Source organism: Sceloporus occidentalis, unplaced genomic scaffold (genome assembly GCF_023333645.1).
Source record: "Sceloporus occidentalis isolate IW3139 unplaced genomic scaffold, rSceOcc1.0.p SCAF_148, whole genome shotgun sequence".
Taxonomy (NCBI): Eukaryota; Metazoa; Chordata; class Lepidosauria; order Squamata; family Phrynosomatidae; genus Sceloporus; species Sceloporus occidentalis.
Window position 1 is genome coordinate 940,791 of NW_028317128.1, and position 17,634 is coordinate 958,424.

General features: G+C 47.1%; 1 pseudogene; it reads right to left on the minus strand.

Moving 5' to 3' along the window:
• Positions 1-16,144, minus strand: part of LOC149280714 (SID1 transmembrane family member 1-like) — a 33,398-nt pseudogene extending 17,254 nt beyond the window's left edge.
• Positions 16,145-17,634: the final 1,490 nt, after the last annotated feature.

Genomic DNA, 17,634 nt, shown 5'->3' on the forward strand with positions numbered 1-17,634 from the left:
AGCGCTGTATACAGTAATATAACCCCCCCCCAGCGCTGTATACAGTAATATAACCACCAGCGCTGTATACAGTAATATAACCCCCAGCGCTGTATACAGTAATATAACCACCAGCGCTGTATACAGTAATATAACCCCCCCAGCGCTGTATACAGTAATATAACCCCCAGCGCTGTATACAGTAATATAACCCCCAGCGCTGTATACAGTAATATAACCCCCCCAGAGCTGTATACAGTAATATAACCCCCCCAGCGCTGTATACAGTAATATAACCCCCCCAGCGCTGTATACAGTAATATAACCCCCCCAGCGCTGTATACAGTAATATAACCACCAGCGCTGTATACAGTAATATAACCCCCAGCGCTGTATACAGTAATATAACCACCAGCGCTGTATACAGTAATATAACCCCCCCAGCGCTGTATACAGTAATATAACCCCCCCAGCGCTGTATACAGTAATATAACCCCCAGCGCTGTATACAGTAATATAACCCCCCCAGAGCTGTATACAGTAATATAACCCCCCCAGCGCTGTATACAGTAATATAACCCCCCCAGCGCTGTATACAGTAATATAACCACCAGCGCTGTATACAGTAATATAACCCCCCCAGCGCTGTATACAGTAATATAACCCCCCAGCGCTGTATACAGTAATATAACCCCCAGCCCTGTATACAGTAATATAACCCCCAGCGCTGTATACAGTAATATAACCCCCAGCGCTGTATACAGTAATATAACCCCCCCAGCACTGTATACAGTAATATAACCACCAGCGCTGTATACAGTAATATAACCCCCCCAGTGCTGTATACAGTAATATAACCCCCAGCGCTATATACAGTAATATAACCCCCCCAGCGCTGTATACAGTAATATAACCCCCTCAGCGCTGTATACAGTAATATAACCCCCCCAGCGCTGTATACAGTAATATAACCCCCCCAGCGCTGTATACAGTAATATAACCCCCCCAGCGCTGTATAATTATAATGAAGTTCGTTCCTCCATAGACTTTCATTAGTCAGAGAGTCCGACTGGGTGATTAAGACTGAGTCATTCTATTGTTCCCCACAGGCGGTATGATAAGGAGTCGGGGGGTTTAGTAGATCGGGGGTCAGATAACAGAGCGAGATACAAACGGCTGATATGCAGCTGCCTGAAAACTTTATATTATGGGGCAAAAACTAGAACTTGAAAGCGTATTTGTAATCTGATGCTGGTGATAAACGTGGTGGACGTTCATTTGCTGCAGATAATAAATAATAATATTCGGGAGACGTTTCTGTTTCAATCAATTTTTTTGGGAAGGAAACATAAAGTTCGGTTATTAGGAAACTCCAAAAGCATGATGGGGTTTGTGGTCCATGGACTAGCATTTGCTTTATTAATAAGGTACTTTATAAACCGACTGTGAAGAACCCTGTCTGATCGCCACTGTTATTATTATTATTATATTTATTATTATTATTATATTTATTATTATTATTATATTTATTATTATTATTATTATATTTATTATTATTATTATATTTATTATTATTATTATTATATTTATTATTATTATTATTATATTTATTTGTACCCGGTTTGAATGTGGCTGCAGCTCCAGCCTTCAAAGAGACGATCCTATAATCTGGCTGGGGCTCTTAATCAGCCAGCACAGCCCTGTCGGCCCCGACGGCACCCGCACTACAGGGGGGATAACACAGGTGGGGGAACCCATTGTATTCTGTAATCCCCTCACCTTATACATCCCCTGTATACTGATGGGATTTGTGAGGGGATGTGGCTGATGGCATTTGTGAGGGGATGTGAGTGATGGGATTTGTGAGGGATGTGGCTGATGGGATTTGTGAGGGGATGTGAGTGATGGGATTTGTGAGGGGATGTGGCTGATGGCATTTGTGAGGGGATGTGAGTGATGGGATTTGTGAGGGGATGTGGCTGATGGGATTTGTGAGGGGATGTGAGTGATGGGATTTGTGAGGGGATGTGGCTGATGGGATTTGTGAGGGGATGTGAGTGATGGGATTTGTGAGGGGATGTGTGTTACAGGGTCACCGTACCCAAGGCTGGGTCCCCCTGTTTGAGGGCTGAGGAATCACCAGTCAGTCCCTCATACGGATCGCACTCAGCTATCCACGGATCATCCAGACCACCATTCGTAGCAAACCAAGAAGAACTCTCTTTATTACAAACACACAGAACTTTATACAATCTCAATGCAATGTGTACCGAACCCAACCCCCAATCCCATCACTCCCATCCCATCACAAATCCCATCAGTATACAGGGGATGTATCAGGTGAGGGGATTACAGAATACAATGGGTTCCCCCACCTGTGTTATCCCCCCTGTAGTGCGGGTGCCGTCTGGGCAGACAGGGCTGTGCTGGCTGATTAAGAGCCCCAGCCAGATTATAGGATCGTCTCTTTGAAGGCTGGGGCTGAATCCACATCAGTCTCTGGGCCGGTTACACAATAAACACAATATAATATATTACCGGGTCACGGTATACAGAACCGGACACAAAAGTGCTCCGTGACCCGGCTAAACTTCATATGACATATGAGCCAGCTAGCCTGGCCCTGTCACAATGTGGCTGATGGGATTTGTGAGGGGATGTGAGTGATGGGATTTGTGAGGGGATGTGAGTGATGGGATTTGTGATGGGATGTGAGTGATGGGATTGGGGGTTGGGTTCGGTGCACAGTGATTGGAGATTGTATATAAGTTCGGTGTTTGTAATAAAGAGAGTTCTGTTTTAACCTCGAAGCATGAAGTTCTGTCTCATGATTGAGGGAAGTGCTGGTCTGTGACTGCTTTCTTCGGACAGCCGCAGCGCGTCCGCTTACTGGGAGAGGGAAGGAGCTGACGGGCGGAGGTGTCCAGTCTGGGGCACAGGACGATCCGTCACACCGACGTATCGCTTCAAAAGCCGATAAACCGACACGGGAGCCGAGGAATTCTTTTTACATATCTGTAACATGACAGCCGTTCAACAGTCGGGTTAAACGTTTCATTACAAGCATTCTAGAAAAATAAGGTGTGTTAAAAATGTTAACATTCAGGAATTTATTCATTTCACTCTGTTTTATGGAAAGCTTTCTTTTTTTTTTTTTTACATTTTTATATTACTGAGAGGGTGGTAGATAAGTGGAACAGTGTCCCAGCAGAGGTGGTAGAGGGTAATACAGTGAGGGTATTAAACGTGCATGGGATAGACATACGGCTCCTGAATCTAAGACGAGACCAACGACTGATTAAGGTTTGGGTCTTTACAGCAGGAGAAACGGGCAACTAGACGGGGGCCGGATGGGGCCGATCTGCCGGCGTGTTCTGGGTTTCTATATACACTTTAAGAGTTCTAAAATCTCCTGCCCTTTATTTAATTAACGCTGCCGAGGGGTTAATGAACGGTCAGCTTTGTGGGTTCTCCGGCAGTCGGCCGGCACGTCCCGCGTGTAATGCGGGTCTATCGATCCTCGGCTTTTAGAGGACAATCAGTACTCCAGGGAGAGTTGGTAGCTATGGGTTTGGTAGAGGAAACGGGAGCGTTAATGCGGAATGTGAAATTTTTGTGAAAAAACAAAAAAGAAAAAAACCTAAATCCTATTAAAAAAAAATTCCAATTTGATTCCTGCACACGGAGAACGTGGATAAAAAATAAATTCTGCCCTTTGTCTTTATTTATATATCACACACGCAGTCACGCTGGGATAGAAAAGAGTCTCCCCCAAACTGGGGCCACAAAGCTGGAAGTCAAGCGTCATCCGAAATGTCAGGTGTGTCCCCTTTAGCACACCGTACAGAGCCGTGATGTCTGTGTATTGGCCATATAGTGTATATGATGTGCTTTATTACTAATATGAAAATCATGTTTTATTAAACATAATAACGATAATTAAAAACCCCACAAACCCCTATTCTTACCTCAGAAACTTTCTATTGCAAGTCACAGTTATTACTGTATACAGCGCTGGGGGTTATATTACTGTATACAGCGCTGGGGGGTTATATTACTGTATACAGTGCTGGGGGATTATATTACTGTATACAGCGCTGGGGGTTATATTACTGTATACAGTGCTGGGGGGTTATATTACTGTATACAGCGCTGGGGGGTTATATTACTGTATACAGCGCTGGGGGTTATATTACTGTATACAGTGCTGGGGGTTATATTACTGTATACAGCGCTGGGGGTTATATTACTGTATACAGCGCTGGGGGTTATATTACTGTATACAGCGCTGGGGGTTATATTACTGTATACAGCGCTGGGGGGTTATATTACTGTATACAGCGCTGGGGGTTATATTACTGTATACAGTGCTGGGGGTTATATTACTGTATACAGCGCTGGGGGGTTATATTACTGTATACAGTGCTGGGGGTTATATTACTGTATACAGCGCTGGGGGTTATATTACTGTATACAGTGCTGGGGGTTATATTACTGTATACAGCGCTGGGGGTTATATTAATATATGCAGCGCTGGGGGGGGATATTTTTCTTGGACCGTTGAGGTTTCGGTTTCTGGTTCGTTTCCAGGCTCAGCAGCTGCCGTGAAATTTTAATCCCCGTTTAATGTTTTCTGGGACAGCTTTGTGGAAAACAATGTAGCAGATTTTACAGGATTGGGTCTCCTACAGAACTGTTTATTAACGTGACTGCGCAGGCGGGTGTTTGGTGGATATTTGGAGGGGTGTGTGGTGGATATTTAGGGGGTGTTTGGTGGATATTTAGGGGGTGTTTGGTGGATATTTAGGGGGTGTTTGGTGGATATTTGGAGGGGTGTGTGGTGGATATTTAGGGGGTGTTTGGTGGATATTTAGGGGGTGTTTGGTGGATATTTAGGGGGTGTTTGGTGGATATTTGGAGGGGTGTGTGGTGGATATTTAGGGGGTGTTTGGTGGATATTTAGGGGGTGTTTGGTGGATATTTAGGGGGTGTTTGGTGGATATTTGGAGGGGTGTGTGGTGGATATTTAGGGGGTGTTTGGTGGATATTTAGGGGGTGTGTGGTGGATATTAGGGGGTGTTTGGTGGATATTTAGGGGGTGTTTGGTGGATATTTAGGGGGTGTTTGTTGGATATTTAGGGGGTGTGTGGCGGATATTTGGTGGGGTATATGGGGGGGTAGTTTGGAGGACGGTAAATGGGATGGAGGTAACAGGTCACCAGATGACCCAAGTCCTTGGGATTTCGAGTTTGTGCCGAGTGACGTTAATGACAGCCCCGGGGCACTGAGCTCTCACACTCCGAGTGGCTGTCTCTTTTTGTCGAGTGACGTGAGTGTCACACCAGCCGTCCTCTCCCTGCCTCGCAATACAGAACCTTTCCGTGTGAACCCACAGTGCAAACAAGAGGCGTTTCGCACCATCGCAGCCTGCGGAAGGGAACATCGACCTCTCTGGCGGTTAAAGGGTTAACACGGACTACGGATTAAGCCACGAGGTCCAAGTTCCAGTACGTGGAATCCCACATATACGGCCGTGAATCCGGCAGACAGGACTCGGGATACATCATTTCTGATTAATCCTGTAATTATTAACCCAGGTGTTGGGCTGTTTCCATGGTGACTGCCCAGGGACTGTCTGGTAGAACAATGGACACAGGAAGTGTATCTGTCATACAGCAAGGATGTATATATCATATATTTATCATATATGTATATTATGACGGGGTGATGACAGGGTAGGCTGTAAGGAGGGAGCCCTGCGGAGTAATGGTGTAAAGGCTGGGGGTAATTATAACGGGGGGGGCGCCGGGGGGCAGAATGGGGCTTCGCAGCAACACAAGACTGACTGCAGAGGAGATTTATTAAATCACAATGGCTGCCGAACGTGTGCCGCGCGTCACACCGTGTTTCTGTGAAGATAAATGTGCATATTGGCGGAAATATAGGCAAACAGATGCAGGTGTACAGGTACAGGTGTGCTACACGTACACGCTAAATATATGTACACTGCATGCAACATAGAGGAGCTGCATATACAGGTGAACTACAGGTACACTGCAGATACAGGTGAGCTACAAATAAACTGCAGATACAGAAGAGTACAGATATAGGTGACCTGCAGGTACAGGTGAGCTACAGATACAGGTGGGCGACAAATAAACTGCAGATACAGGTGAGGTGCAGATACAGAAGAGTACAGATAAAGGTGACCTGCAGGTACAGGTGAGTTACAGCTACACTGCAGGTACAGGTTACCCACAGATAAAGGAAGACTAAAAATATAGGTGTGCTACAGATACTGAAGAGGGACAGATACAGGGCTACTGCAGGTGAGCTACAAATACATTGCAGGTACAGGTGAGCTACAGACACAGAAGTAATACAGATACAGGTGAGGTACAGATATAGGTGAGCTGCAGATACAGTAGTGTTACAGATGCAGGTGAACGGTAGGTACAGTAAGATACACTGCAGGTACAGGAATGGTAAAGATACAGGTGAGCTGCGGATACAGGTGAGCTGCGGATACAGTAGTGTTCCAGATACAGGTGAGCTGCGGATACAGTAGTGTTACAGATACAGGTGAGCTGCGGATACAGTAGTGTTACAGATACAGGTGATCTGCGGATACAGTAGTGTTACAGATACAGGTGAGCTGCGGATACAGTAGTGTTACAGATACAGGTGATCTGCGGATACAGTAGTGTTACAGATACAGGTGAGCTGCGGATACAGTAGTGTTACAGATACAGGTGAGCTGCGGATACAGGTGAGCTGCAGATACAGTAGTGTTACAGATACAGGTGAGCTGCAGATACAGGTGCGCTGCAGAGGGCTATGAGTCAGAAAGTACGTAGGTTTATTTATCACCGGAGCCAGTTTTTCTGGTTATACGGATTCCCGCTGCACCACCTACTTCTATCTTTAGGCGTTTATCCGCTCCCTCCTATTCGGACGATTTTCGCTGTATTCTATATCGATAGGAGCTCGGCTTAAATGTATGGATATTCCCCCCCCCATAAAGTACATTTAACCCTTTGGTGAGCTGTCCCTCATTCCCCGCGTTATACCTCCGGCTCCGGCTCGATGAATGAGCCTCCATCAGCCACACTGCTCCCCAATTAATACGAAGAGAGCTGGGAACTTGTGCTATACCAGACTGCGCTGAGACGGAGGCAGACGGCGGCGGAGAGTCACATGCTGACAGTTATAGTTAATGATTTAATATTGTGTTTGCGTAATAGCCGCCTCCTCTCCTGTGTTTCCGGCCGAGTTCTCGCTTAACCCCCGTTCAGCGGCTGTGTGTAATCTTGTGATTACCGTGTTCAGTGCCGGGTACATCGCGCTCTATTTGGCTGCCGCCGCCTGTGACAGGGCCAGGCTAGCTGGCTCAGGTGTCATATGAAGTTTAGCCGGGTCACGGAGCACTTTTGTGTCCGGTTCTGTATACTGTGACCCGGTAATATATTATATTGTGTTTATTGTGTAACCGGCCCAGAGACTGATGTGGATTCAGCCCCAGCCAGATTATAGGATCGTCTCTTTGAAGGCTGGGGCTCTTAATCAGCCAGCACAGCCCTGTCTGCCCAGACGGCCCCCGCACTACAGGGGGGATAACACAGGTGGGGGAACCCATTGTATTCTGTAATCCCCTCACCTGATACATCCCCTGTATACTGATGGGATTTGTGATGGGATGTGAGTGATGGGATTGGGGGTTGGGTTCGGTACACATTGCATTGAGATTGTATATAAGTTCTGTGTGTTTGTAATAAAGAGAGTTCTTCTTGCTTTGCTACGAATGGTGGTCTGGATGATCCGTGGATAGCTGAGTGCGATCCGTATGAGGGACTGACTGGTGATTCCTCAGCCCTCAAACAGGGGGACCCAGCCTTGGGTACGGTGACCCTGTAACACCGCCGCCGTCTTTTCCCCTCAAAGATTCATTTTGTTTCTTGGCTTTAAACACGAAACTAAATGAATTCCACGGAACGTCATTCGCCTGTTTATCAGGTTTACGTGTCACATCCGTGTGCTGTTACGGTGCGAGCGTGTAAGCGTGAGACGTGTGCATTTAGTGTGACCGCGTGATCCTTATCCCCGCGCAGTGACAGTCTGTGTGATCCTCATCCCCGCGCAGTGACCGTCTGTGTGATCCTCATCCCCGCGCAGTGACCGTCTGTGTGATCCTTATCCCCGCGCAGTGACCGTCTGTGTGATCATTATCCATGCGCAGTGACAGTCTGTGTGATCCTTATCCCCGCGCAGTGACCGTCTGTGTGATCCTTATCCCCGCGCAGTGACCGTCTGTGATCCTTATCCCTGCGCAGTGACCGTCTGTGTGATCCTTATCCCCGCGCAGTGACCGTCTGTGTGATCCTTATCCCCGCGCAGTGACCGTCTGTGTGATCCTTATCCCCGCGCAGTGACCGTCTGTGTGATCCTCATCCCCGCGCAGTGACCGTCTGTGTGATCATTATCCATGCGCAGTGACAGTCTGTGTGATCCTTATCCCCGCGCAGTGACCGTCTGTGATCCTTATCCCTGCGCAGTGACCGTCTGTGTGATCCTTATCCCCGCGCAGTGACCGTCTGTGTGATCCTTATCCCCGCGCAGTGACCGTCTGTGATCCTTATCCCTGCGCAGTGACCGTCTGTGTGATCCTCATCCCCGCGCAGTGACCGTCTGTGTGATCCTTATCCCCGCGCAGTGACCGTCTGTGTGATCCTTATCCCCGCGCAGTGACCGTCTGTGTGATCCTTATCCCCGCGCAGTGACCGTCTGTGTGATCCTTATCCCCGCGCAGTGACCGTGTGTGTGATCCTTAGCACATAGAGTAGTAGGAGCAGGGAACGGCTCCCAAACATCACAGGAACCCCCAGCAGTTAATGATGCAGAATCCGTGTCTAATCCAGCATTTAAAACCCACGTGATTCCCCCCCCCCCCGTGACTGCACGGCAACGATCTGGGCAATTTTAGGCGACTTTGTGGACACTAATCTGCCTCGGCAGTCCCTGCGTGCGAACGCCCAAAGGCTTACGCTCCATTCCTGAGGATTTAAAGAAAATGCAATCAACTTAATTATCGCGGGATTTAAAAAATGAAAATGCCCCAAACGCGGGGGTCGTTCCTCAGCGAGTTACCCCGGCGAGGATGTGACGGAGATTAAGGATCCACAACGAAGTCGAGTTCAACCTTTCAAAAATGTCCCTAATTTCACCGATCCAGAGGTAGGCAACCCCCCCAAAAATATTCTTGGTGACCCCCGGGGGTCGCAACTGCTGCCACTTTAATGAAACGTCGCTCTCCCCCCGCGCGCTGTGTCTGTCTGATCCTACGTGCAGGAAGTGACCTCACTTCCTGCATGCCGGATCTCTCCACACACAGGGAGACACACACACCACTTCTGCAGGTAAGTAGCAAGGCACAGGCAGGCTATTTGGGTGCTAGGGACGGGGTCAAAGGGGGAACTGGCAAGCTGTTTTGGGGTCAAACATGGCACAGGCAGGCTATTTAGGGGAAAAGGTGGTGCTCATAAGCTGTTTGTGGGCAAAGCTGGCCCTGTGGGACATGTTGCTTGGCCCTGGGGCAATTTCCGCACCGCCATGGGCTAGACGATGGATTACAAAGCTTTACAGCCCTTTCTGTGAGGAACGGCCCTCGTTCACCGGGTGAGGACCAGGAGGGGACTCTGGGAGCGTGATACCCGGTCCAGGCTTGGTGCCTCTAGCGCTCGGTGCAGGGGGCTCCTCTGTACCCTTGTGGCACGCAGCGATGTGATTGGTCCAGTACTTATGAGCTCTGCTGTTAATTGTTTAGAAATCCCGGTTACTTCCTCCTTCGTTATTTCACTAATTTTGGGAAGGAACAGGCTGGAAAGGGTAAACATGCGCATCCGGGGGTCTGCATCCTGCTCTCGCCAATTACTATGTTTTGCTCTGCAGGGGGTGTAATGGTTCTGCAGGGAGCTGGTAACCGGTTGGTATCCACCGGGGGCCAAATACTGTTTCCCCAGAAGCTGAGCCTCGGGGTACTAGGCTTTCCTTGCGTTCTAGGTTAGGATGTTTGCGATCCAGACGTGTTTGGGGTTTTTTTTGTTAAATTTGATCTTTATTATTTTGATAAATTCATATTTTTTCTTGAATGCAAATTTTATTATTTTGATAAATTTATATTTTTGGTTTAATGCAATATTTTTTTTTTCAATTATTTTCATTTTTTTGTCATAAATGCAATTATTATTTTCATAAATGCATACATTTTTATATAAATATTTTTTAATTTGTATTAAACACATGACCTGCCCTGCAGAGCGTCTCACACAGAGTCCCACACTGCTTTAGGGGCCCCCAATAACCCACCATGTTTTAACATAAGGGCCCGGCGCACGCTCACTTGGTATAAGAGAGTGTCTTCACCTGTGCCAAAGTGTCTTCACCTGTGCCAAAGCCTGGCAGGACCTCCATTAGGAGACTTTTTTTTTTTATCCCAGTTGGCCCATTTAGTAACGGATCCTTTCATTGGCCGGAGCCGTGTAAATCCTGATTGGCCTTTTGGCAAAGCGTTATCAGCGGGGAGCGCGGCCAGAACGCGGCTCCTATAATGTGTAGCGAAAGCCGCCTCCTCCAGCTCTCTGCCAAAACCTCGATATTCCAACACAAAAGCCTCTAATCTCTGCTATCTTTCCCCTTAGTCCTCCCCAGTAATCAGTAAAATGTCTTATCTGCTTACTCTGTTGCCTCAATGGAAATTTCTGCCTTATCTGTCATTTAGAAATTCTATTTACCCTCACATGTGGCATTTAGAAACAGCCATCTGGAGCCTCTTAACTCTTTAAATGCCAGTTTGAAGGTAAAAATATATCTTTTTACATTTAATTTTTTCTTGCCCCGCGGCGGGGTTCTGTTATTATTTTTCCTCAAGCGCTAACATATTCCGCGGCGCTGTTTAAAACTGATTTGCTTAACGAATACATAAAGATACATTTACGCAGCAGAAACAGCAGGAGCTGAGGGCCCGTGAATTTAGAATCTACAAAATTCCTGGGGAAGAATGCTGGGCTCCTGAGCTTACAATCTAATCTGTATCGCGTTGTCATTTTTGGATTATTTGCGGGTAAATTCACATTATACGTTATACATTATTTTACGGCTCGCTGCCGGTTTTGCGGGGCGAGATCGATTTATTCGGTGTCTCTGCACAGGTTAAAAGTCACCGAACAGACATATCGCTTCATTTACCAAACGTGGCCCTGTGACAAAAGCCGCGGCATTTGGGAGGCATTCGTATATACGGTATGCTAGCGGATAAGAGTCTGTACAGCGCTATGGAATATGATGGCGCTATGTAAAACAATCAAAATAATAATAGTATTAAATGCATATAAAATATTATGATGGGATTACACTCTATGCAGTACGGGCTTCTCACTGGTAAGATAATTGGGGTACGTTTGTCCCAAACTGCTTCCAAAAACCAACTTACGATCAGAATTAACAGCTTTCATTGACTTTTACCGAAAATTAAGATTGCATCCTAAAAATCATACAACTAGGGCACAAATCTGGCAAGGTTTATTTTACTAGGAGGGTGGTGGATAAGTGGAACAGCCTCCCAGCAGAGGTGGTAGAGGGTAATACAGTGAGGGTATTAAACACGCGCGGGATAGACATACGGCTCCTGAATCTAAGACGAGACCAACGACTGATTAAGGTTTGAGTCTTTACAGCAGGAGAAACGGGCGACTAGACGGGGGCCGGATGGGGCCGATCGGACGGCGGGTTCTATGTTAAACTTGGAAAGCCTTACTGACCATGCGTATATCGAAGCAATGTCTAAACCGCTGGGCAGCCAGTAACGCCAAAGGAAGGCTTGTAATCGATGTTTGCGCTGGTTGTTGCCACAGCAGAAGCTCATTACAGCCAATGTAGTCCAGCCAGCGGTGTGAGCGTTTTTATGTTGGCTGATAATGAAGACATTTGTTTGCTTTTGCAGCTAATAATATATCAACAGACATGGTTCTGAAATATGATTTCATGTATGTTTCAAATATCGGAGCGAAAGTGAAAATAAGCGCTGGGGTTAGAAGCCGAGCGCCGATAAATCCAAGCAACTTGTAATGTCTTGTAGGATAGGAGTGAGCGGGGAGCTGTGTTTTATCTTGGCGATTGTATAGAACAGGGGCGTCCAACATGCGGCCCGCATAAGATCGGCAGCCAGGGCAACCGATCTAATGCGGGCCGCACCTCGAGCCCTGCTACTTACCTGTGGGAGGGTCTTCTGTACTGCATAGAGGAAGTGGAACCCAGCAGAGTTCACGTGACATTACATCACATCCTGCTTCCTCTGTGCAGTACCAGAGAACGCAGAGGGAGGCCGCGCCCTCTGCTGAAGTCTGTGAGGGGTGGAGAGGGTGTTTGAATGAGTATGCGTGATTGAGGGAATGAATCTGTGAATGAATGAGTATATGAATGAATGAGTGTGTGTGATAGCATAGATGTGTAAGTGCTGGAACCTAGGCATGATGGGACTGTGATTGCTGTTAGCAATCACACTCCTATCATGCCAAGTCAGCCAGTACATGCTGAAACCTAGCTAGCTGCCCCCCTTGTGTATTGATGCTGCCACCCTGTACCAGCATGTACTGGCTGACTTGGCATGATAGGAGTGTGATTGGTAACAGCAAAAAATTGCGAGTTTTTATTATTAATTTTAAAGGTGGGGGGTCATTTTCGGTTTTGGCTAAGTGAACCGTGAATGTTTTGGTCCAGAATTTTCATTTTGGCGCATCCCTAGAATAAATAGAACGATTTCATTTTTAATTATCCTGAGTCCTGAATTTGTAGTCACAAAACTTTCTAGGCCCAGAAATCAGTGAGAGGAAGAGTAAAGGTTTTGTGTCATTTTACTTTATTTTAATCTGCATATTTTATTAAAGGCCATATTTTCTCACAGTGAAAAATGAGTGCGGCCCGCGCACGGATACAATTCTGATGAAGTGGCCCACTGGACACCCCTGGAGAAGCTCTTTAGCTGCGGAACAACGTGTGTGTAACAATCAGTGAGTGTGTGGCAATGATTGTGTAACAATGTATCCATTAGGTCACACAGATACTTTGTGTGTTGCACTGAATCACCAAGTAGCAGGTTTTTTTCTATTGGTCTCCACGTAGTTTATATAGAGGTTGCAGTAACGCAGGGGTGTCCAACCTGCGGCCCTCCAGATGCTGCAGGACTACATCTCCCATACTCCTCAGCCAAACCCTTAGCTGAAAGAGCATTATGGGAGATGTAGTCTTGCAGCAGCTGGAGGGCGGCAGGTTGGACACCCCTGCCGTACATTTGGGGCTTTGGCAGGGAGTCCAATCACAAGCCGTGTGTTTTCCATTAACATCAATTATGGTTTCTATGGTGATTGAATTGAGCCCAATATCTGTAGTTAAGTTCTGACACAATTGTGTTTCTACCTACAGAGTAGGGAAGGAGGTGGTCCACGGCTCTGTGGGGGGGAATGGGGCGACGCGCAACCCTGCGGGGGAAGGAGGAAGGGGTGGGCGACGCACGGCTCTGCGAAGAGCTCAGATCGCTACACACAGATACTACAATACCCACACAATGGGATGTAATTGAACTGTATTTAGCAGATAAGCCCCAATAGCACAAGAACAGGGCCTTTATAATTCTCTTTCCACAGCATATGTGCCACGTGAGGTGATGTCCAACACTCCAGCGCAAAACTGCGGGAATTAACCCCTTGAGTCCCAGAGAGAGCTGATGTCACTGGGTAACTTAAATCAATTCCAGGAATTGAAAACCTTGAAAAAAAACCCTTTTTTCAGCCGCACGGCCTGTTCATTATTAGAGGGTTTGCTAACAATTAAAACATTTACAGGGATGTCTCGCTTCACGGACGGAAGGCCAACGCGGCACGAAGCGCCCCTTACATCCGCGGCTCTAAGCATTCTGCCCTTTTGGTGGCAGCGGCTCCGCTGGGCAAACTAGCCCTCCGGCTCCTGGGGTAATTAATTCATGCCGGGAAAAGTAACTTAAATATTAACCATTGCTGTACAGGTTGGATTAGGCAGCCGTGCACCCCCCGGGCACCGTACCGGGCGAGACAAACCAGATCTATTCATTCGGAGGTCAATAGAGAGATTTAGCAATGTGTTTGACTATTTATTTAACATCAGCAACGGTTTGGGGGGCAATGCCCCTTAGTGCTGATATGTGAACCCCCCCCAGAGGTCAATGCTCTGCAAACCAAGGGTGATCTCTGCTGCTCGGCGGCACATGGATCCATTACTTATTAAAAATAAAGCAGACCATAGAATCCAAGAAACGGCTCTAATGTTTTATATATTGGATGAATTTGGGGGCCAGTAAGCAGTTTGATTTTAATACAGTCGGGAACATGGGAGTCCGGAGCACGGAGGACATTTCCGCCCCCCCATGGACCTAGTGAGTTGCTAACATAACCCTTACTCATTGAGTAAAAAAAAACAACAACCTGTATTTGTCAGGTCGGCAACCCTTCGGTAACATAGCTGCGGAATCTCTCAGATTCCGTGTTCAGTCCCTATATACAAAATGTACAGAAGCTCTCTAGTTGGCTCCACGTAGTACAGATTTACAGACAGCTTGAGACACACAGATGAGCCTAACCCGTAACAAAAACACCTCTGAAACCCTATGGAATTTGGGAGGTACGGGGCATTTTTTTGTGTAATACATTTTTTTTTCCGCCCTCTAAATTTTCTTTTAATTATCTTAAGGCAAAGAGCCGCGTAGAGAGCGACGTACCTGCCGACAAACAACACGTATGTATTTTGTCGTTTGGGTGCAGGGCTCTGCAGGCGGCACGTAGACACCTTGTAAATCCGATTCATTTTCCTTTTTTCCTGTAAGAGCAGTAAAGATGTGGAATTCACCCCCTCCGGTACTCGCAGGCTCTTTCCCCAACGATAATCACCATTCCTATCCTATTCCTGCCCCTTCTTTATTAAGGATTTTTCACTTCTGAAACGCGTCGCATATTTTTGTCTTCTTTTGGATAGGCAGCCATGGGGGTGCAACCGGTTAAACCGGACGGGCTTCTATCTTTTTTTAAGCACTATTACTGGATTATTATTTTATCGTACGGTGGAACCCGTTCCGAGTAAAACCATTCCACTTTCAGGATATAGAAATGGCCTTAAAACAGAGGATGGTATAGAGAATCCTTCTTCACACCGACAATAGATGACATCATCATAAACCGGCAAAGCGTAAAACCCGATTCCCTCGTCACACTAATAGCCAGTGACATCATCACGGCTGGCGCATGAGAATAAAACATTTCCACAGTGACATCATCAAGATTATTTCATCGCAGTGACGGTCGGTGACATCACCAAGATCAGCCAGTGGGAATACAGATTTCCTTATGAGAGACTGGATACCGACCAGGCAACTGCCTATGGGTGCAATAAAAACCGGCGAGTCCCCAGCGGTAACCCCAGAAGGGACCCTTAGACAGCTAAACAAAGTAATTGGGGGTTCTACATAAGTGATTCCGGTTTGAAACGTAATCTAATCCCCATAGCAACCAATGAAATGGTCCAGTAAAAAGGAATTATTTCGTTGATGGCAAGCCGAACAAATTAGGCATTTTCGGTAACACCTGGCAGCCAAAACTTTCCACAATGGACCCCGTTGAGACGTCAGCCCCGGGGATAGTTCACAAGTGACGATTTGGAAATAAACCAGTGTCGAAATTGTTTACTTGACCTCATCAGTCATTAAAGAAATATCCATGACATCACAACAGACCGGCCAATGAGAGTACATATCTTGAGACGCCCCTAACAGTGGAAAACTCCATGGCGCCAACCAGAGAGAGCGCCTAAAAACGTGGTCCTCGAGCACCTGGATCGCAGATGATCCATTAACACTTTGTGCGCTATTAAAAAATCACCCCATGATAAGAAAGTGCCTTACCTTGCCCGGCTGGCTGGTGTAATTAAAAGCGTAGACTTCCTCTATATTCCGATCCACATAGCCGGTGTACCTTTTGCCAAATTCGGCAGGTTTGGTGTTTGTTGGTCTGGTGACGGCCTCGGCCAAACTTATTACCGATAACAAGACGATCCAGCGGCCCAGTTTGGGGACGATTGTCATCGGCATCATCTCCCCGGTGGGTCGGAGCCAGCCACACACAGTGGGTTCTGCTCTCAGTCCGTTGCGGGTTTTGTCCTCATTGATAATCCACGCGGGTAGCGGATCCCGCCGGGTCGCGGATCACCCGGTTCTGTAACCTCCTCCAGCCAATCCCTTCTGCTCTCAGTACGCAGCTTCACGAACCCAAAAAGAAATAGAAGATTCGCCGAATGAGACACCGACGGCTACAGATCCCCGGAGCGCGATGAGTAATTAGTGAAACAGAGAATACAGAATGAGCCCAAAGCCTCTGGAATCCACATCGCTCCACGCAATGTACGCTTTTTATAAATATTTAAGGCTTAGCCATTAACGCCCCCCCCATGCGTCTCATTCATTCCAGACACAAAAATGCCGTGTCCGTACGTCTGACTGCCGACCAGCCTGTCTGTCTGTCTGTGTGAAAACCCTTAATGTATCTGCGCAGCTAACTTATTGTATCAGCATTCTAAGAGCTCCGCTGTGTACACCGAGAGCATTCCTTCCATTATTACAGAGTATCCACGGGCTGAATACATGTATACGGAGCGGGGGGGGGGGTGTTAGATTCACTCCGTATTCCCTTCCGTGATGTGAAACGGAATTAAAAAGCAGGTTAAAGGTCCATTGCACTTCTCCATTTACCTGTACACAGGCTATGCACTGATCTGGATTTACCTGTACACAGGCTATGCACTGATCTGGATTTACCTGTACACAGGCTATGCAAGGGTCTGGATTACACAGGCTATGCAGGGGTCTTCATTTACCTGTACACAGGCTATGCAGGGGTCTTCATTTACCTGTACACAGGCTATGCAGGGGTCTTCATTTACCTGTACACAGGCAATGCAGGGGTCTTCATTTACCTGTACACAGGCTATGCAGGGGTCTTCATTTACCTGTACACAGGCTGGGCTGCTCCTGCTGTTGGCTTTCCTCTCTGTCTGTTAATTCATCCAGTGCTGACATATCTGCCCATCTGTAATGTACTAACCCAATCCCACCAACCCAACCCCTGGCCACCCCAGCCTTGCAGCCACAACTGCACCTCCCTCCCACACCGGCTTCTGATTGGCTGCTCCAGTCAGAGAAATGGAATAGTAGCAGGCTGGTTAGCCAATCAGGTTAGGGGGCTGTATTTTTTTTCTCATGCTCAGTGCTAATGTAAACGTGCAGTGATTCAAGAGGTTTACATTTAGCGCCACCTGGTGCTGACGGGGGTGTCGTGATTAGAGCATTATATACAATGGGCAGAAAACTTCCAGAGAGACCTTTAAACTCTACTGTGTTCTAGCACTAATGTTTATTCATTCATACTTATCAAGTGTCCCTATTAAGTTTGTCCAGTCTCTCTCTGGTCCCTCTCTCCTCCCCCGATGCCCCTCTTTTCTAGGAGGTCAGAATGTTTGCTGGGTATGAGGGGATCGCAGGGTTCTACGGCCCTAAAAGCCCCGATAATGTGTATAGAAACAGCCGGA